The sequence below is a fragment of the Echinops telfairi genome, unplaced genomic scaffold (genome assembly GCF_000313985.2).
Source record: "Echinops telfairi isolate 266 unplaced genomic scaffold, ASM31398v2 ScPeMD7_3533;HRSCAF=4204_1, whole genome shotgun sequence".
NCBI lineage: Eukaryota > Metazoa > Chordata > Mammalia > Afrosoricida > Tenrecidae > Echinops > Echinops telfairi.
In genome coordinates, this window is record NW_022107432.1 from 27,884,479 (window position 1) to 27,889,739 (window position 5,261).

Below are 5,261 nucleotides of genomic sequence, written 5' to 3' on the forward strand. Positions count from 1 at the left end.
TGAGGCAATGCTTATTGGGTCTATGGTGCTAGTATGAAATGTGTGAAGAATGCTGTTATTATGCCCTTATGCTCATAGTTGTTTGCTCTTAGAAGTTTGAGCAATATTTTAGATTGTTTGATGTGTGTTTGCAATGAATAAACCGAGCATTCGAAAATGTCTAAGAGCATTAATTATTCATTGCGCCGCTCATGACAAAAACCTGTGTGAGTCAGAACCTGTGTAAGGCGGATGCCTGCCAGAGAAGGAAAACGCACACCATTTCCATGAAATTGAATGTTAAGGCAGCGCCCCATCAAAGGCAGAGAACTTGGGGTACTTAAGAAAATGGGGCAGTGCCATGGGGGTCTAGCTCGCCCAGGTGTCACTGTGATGCGACAGAAGGGGTGCTCATTTTGTTCGGCAGCAGGAGGAGGGTCCACATAACACTTCATGCCTTTAACTGGGGTGAGATGATGGCATATCGCCAAGCCCAGGTTCCCTCTGCAGCTTCCACACGCATGTGAAGTGTGGCAGAAAGGACCAAGGCTTTGGGTCAGGTAAACTTGGGTCCTCACAGTGACATCTTTGCTTTCCAACACTTCAAGGTCTTTTGCCATATATATGCCCAATGCAATACATAGCTTGATTTCTTGACCACTGCTTCCACGGGTGTGGATTTTGGGACCAAGTAAATTGAGATTCTTGACAGTTTCAGCATTGTCACCAAATAAGGAGAACTGAAGAAGAATGAATGCCTGTGAGTCATGGTGTTGGCAGGGTTGATTGATTATACCATGGACTGCCAGCAACAGGAACAGAGCTGTCTTGAAACAAGTCCAGACAGAATACTCCCTGGAAGTAAGGATGGAGAGACTTTGCTCACATTTTGTCGATCTCTTACTAGAACGGGCCAGTCCCTTAAAAGGAACCTTGGTGGTTTAGTGGCTATCTGTTGCGCTGCAATCCTCATGGTCAGCAGTTCAAAACCACCAGCAGCTCTGTGGGAGAAAGACTGAGGTTTCTACTCCCGTCAACAGTTACAGTCATGGAAACCCACAGGCGGTCGCTGTGAGTCAGCATTGTCTCAATGGCAGTGAGAGAGTCCCTTAAGGAAACACATGATGCTCGGTAATTGAGGTCAGTGAGAGAGGAAGATCTTCCAATTAGGTGGATTTCCACAGTGGCTGCAACAATGGGGACTTAGACATTGCAAGGGTTGTGAAGATGGGGCAAGACCAGGCAGTGTTATGATTGGTGTCACATAGGATTGGTTGCTATGAGTTGGAACCAACTCTACTGCACCTAATGACAAGAAGATTCAGTGAAAGCATGGCATTGAGGAGTTTGCTGCACTGTCTGGTGTGCCTTGGACTCCAGTAGGAACTCCTCCCTAGCTTGGAAGCTTCAGATTATATGACAAGAACCAATTCCCTGTTCTTTCTCCCAGCCTCTGCAAGGACAAATATACACATCACGTTTGTATGTGAAAGCAAGGGGTTATCTGTGTTAATTTGACGGAAGCCATTGGTCAGTTCACAAATCAGGTTATTTTGCCCAGTGCTGGGTATAGAATTAAAATACGAGTACTGTATGTCACACTCTATTCAATCCAAAACATTCCTTCCAAAAGGAATTGTGTCTCAAACTACAAAGTGCACGAGGATCAAATGGGCATCTTGTTAAGATGCAGATTCTGACTCAGGAGGTCTGGGATAGGGCCTGAGAGTCTGCATTTCTAGCCAGCTCTTAATCAATACTGTGGTAGTTAAATAATCTGCTGTCAACTTGAGACTATTAAGAGTGAAGGGGTGGAGTTTAGCCTGTCAATCAGGTTGCAGCTTGATGACCTCATTTGGAGGCGCTAAGGAGATACATAGCTCACTGGAGGTGGGACACAGACAGACTCTGCTTGGTTTCTCTGCAAGACATTCCTGTTGACCAGCTACATGGAGACACACTGATGGAGCCAGAGCCCTGGAGCTGGAGGAGCCATGGAGACCCACACTAGTACTGAGATCCTTCCACTGCCACTGGATCTACAAGACTTTCCACCCACTGGCCTGTGATATTCCTGCATTCGGCATCATTGCATGGCTGTGTGAGTCTAAAGAGGAATTTATGGATTAGCATTGGACTTGATCTGGACTAGGCTGGGATGTTTTCTTAATTTATAATTGCTCTTTAATATAACGTTCTATCTTACATATATAGTAAGGTGACCGGATTTTAACATTGGTAAAGCAGGACAAAAGCGGGACACCATTGATAAAACTCATATCCTGATGAAATAGCCACATGGCAGCCGAAAACCGTATACCCTAGCTTGTGGTGCATTCTTTCCAAAAATCGGGACTTTTAAAAAATGCTGCGGGACCCCAGAAAAATTGTTAAAAATCAGGACTGTCCCGCCTAAAGTGGGACATCTGGTCACCTTAACATATATGAGTGTCCTGGATTTATTTCTGTAGTCAACCCGGACTACCACAAATAGTGATGTCGATGCTGCTCCAGGATTCCAATATTAAAGAACTAAAACTCACTGCCATCATGTCAATACTGACTCATAGTGACCCTACAGAGCAGGGTAGAACTGCCCCTGGGAGTTTCCAAGACTGGAGCTCTTGACAGCAGTAAAAAGCCCTGCCTTTCTTCCATGGAGTAGCTGGTGGTTTTGAACTGCTGATCTTGCAGTTAGCAGCCCATCCCGTAACCATTATGTCACTGGGGGTCCTTTTTGAATATTAAAGGATGCTGGGTTTTTCTCTCCAGCTAGCTCTGTCCTAACCAAATCAAAGGGATTTTTTTTTGAGGCAACAGTGCCATAAACATTTCTGAAATTGCGGGAACAGGAAGAGGAAAATATTCCTGAGTTCTTCAGAATCCCTTTGTAGTCATAGAAATTGCTAACAGAATTTTAGAAATGGGAAAACCCTCTGTCTCTAAACCATACAGATGGGGAAACAGCGGCCCTTTGGGGGGTAGAACAGACCAAGCCCACACAGCAAATTGACTTTACGTGAGTGGGAAATCCCGGCAGCCTCTTGGTTCAGTGCTCTTCCTGACACGCTACAAATGTGATTATGAGAGATGCTCAACCCGACCTGAGCAGTCAAGGTAATTCTATCCCCTCCCATTCAACCCCAATGCCTGCACTATTCAGGGCAAGCACCTTCTGCCCTGGGCCTGAACCACAGACCAGTTGCTCTTCTTCCTGTTTAATACTTGGCTAATGGCCATGAAAACGACGCATTGGCCATATGGAAACTGCCTCCAATCAGCTCCCAGGATAAACACAGGGGAAGAGTTGAGTCATTGCCACTGGGACAGAGTCATAAAACATATTATTTGTAAACTTGGAATTAAATATCTGAGTTAAAGCAATATTTGCAATACAGTGTGATAAGGGCTGAAAAAAACGAACAATTCCCAGAGACAGATATGTGACAAAGGCTGCAAGGGACATGAGAGCTGTCATTTAACATGAGCGCTGTCGTTTAACATGCAAGGGCCACAATGGAACTTAGTAGACATACTCAAGAAATACTCACATACCAATGAACCTGGCATTCACCCTCTTGGGGCTGGGGGGCAGGTAAAATGCCAGCTGTTGTCTCTATACAGCCTTGTCTATCCAGCAGCACGATCCCAAGAAAGTGGTTAGGAGAAAGAGCCAGAGAGTAAACGCGCCCAGTATTTTCTGGACTGAGGATAAATCCCCACCCCACCGTTGGGCTACAAGCCTGGCTGCAGGGGCAGGCTGTAAATTTGTTTCGTGCTTCACCCCAATAGTCAGCCTCAGGGAAGAAAGGAACATGGAGAGGCACTAAAGGGGCTCCTCAGTTCTCTGTGAGACCAAGAAATGAATCAACAGCTTTAATGTGTTGTGGTTGAGTGCAATTCTGGTGACCCTGTAAGACAGAGTGGAATTGTCCCATACGGTTTCCTGGGGTGTGACCTTAATGGGAGTGGACCACCAGGTCATTCTTCCTCAGGCCCGCTGGTGGATGTGAACCAACCACTGACCGTGTTATAAGCGTGTTCCTAACCACGGTTCCACCATGCCTCCTTCATTAAAACCATACAGCTTTCCAATAATGAGGCAGGGGGCGGCGAGGGGGAGGGAACAAGACACAACACAAGACAACACAACACAACATTCTTTTAAGCCCACTATCTGTTAGAGAGTAGAACTGCTCCCTAGGGGTTTCACGGCTGTGATTTCTACGGAGGCAGCCAACCAGGCCTCTCTTCTGCAGTACTCTTGAAAGCTACCCTTTATCCTCGTGTTTGCCCCCCACGGTCCTTGACACCCACCAGACTTGCCCATTCAGACTCACAGCGACCCTGTAGGTCAGGGTAGAACTGCCGCATAGGGTTTCCAAGACTGTAAATCTTCACAGAAAGGAGGCATAGTGGGAAACCAGCTAGGCTGGAAACCGCAAGGTCAGCAGGTTGAAACCACCAACTGCTCCGTGGGAGAAAAAGGAGGCTCTCTAGTCTCTACTCCCATAAAGAATGACAGTCTTGGAAGCCCACAGGGGCAGCTCTACCTTGTCCTGCAGGGTCGCTATGGGTCAGAATGGATGTGATAGCGGGCGTTTGGATTTTGAGAATTCTTTACTGAGGCATGCCACCACATTCCCCTCCCCCCACTTCCGCCCCCCCTCCCCCCCGAGGGTCAGCGGGTGGGCTCAAACCGCCAATCTTTTGGTTAGAAGACAAGCATTTGAATTACTGAGCCACCATTGTGACTCTGTCTGCCGATAGCATCCAAAAGCTCACCGCCCACCCCCACCCAAGCCCCACCTTCACTTCCTAAGTCATAGGGTCAAAAAGGACTTCCATCTGTTTAAAGGGTCTGTGATTCAGCAGACAGTGCTTCAGAGGCCGGCAGTGGGAGCCTTGACCCCAAACTCTCCCCACAGACAAAGGGCATGTCACCTCCCTGGGCCTCCACGGCCTCAGTTTTGAAAAAGAGTGCTAATCCTGCTTCGGAATGTGGTGGTTAGGGTCGCAGAGGATGGTGGCCATAAAACGGGTGGCTGGCATAAGCACGGGGCAATGCCTTTCCCAAGCCAAGCTCTCCTCTTCATCCTCTGTTTGTTCCTTCTACACATTATTGATGGCGCCCTGACAATACCAACCCCCCACCCCCTCCTGTGACAGTGGGGAGATCCGATAGTGACAGCAGCCGAAACAGGACCAGGGCACTGCCTTGAGACTGACACTCGGGCTTTGGGGGGCAGAGTGGCTGTGGGGGGACAGGGCGGGGGCACGGG

General features: G+C 47.8%; 1 protein-coding gene across 1 annotated transcript in view; it reads right to left on the minus strand.

The window, feature by feature from the left end:
- Window positions 1-5,261, minus strand: part of DNAH8 (dynein axonemal heavy chain 8) — a 369,956-nt gene that overhangs the window by 67,582 nt on the left and 297,113 nt on the right. The gene's annotated exons all lie outside the window — the stretch shown is intronic.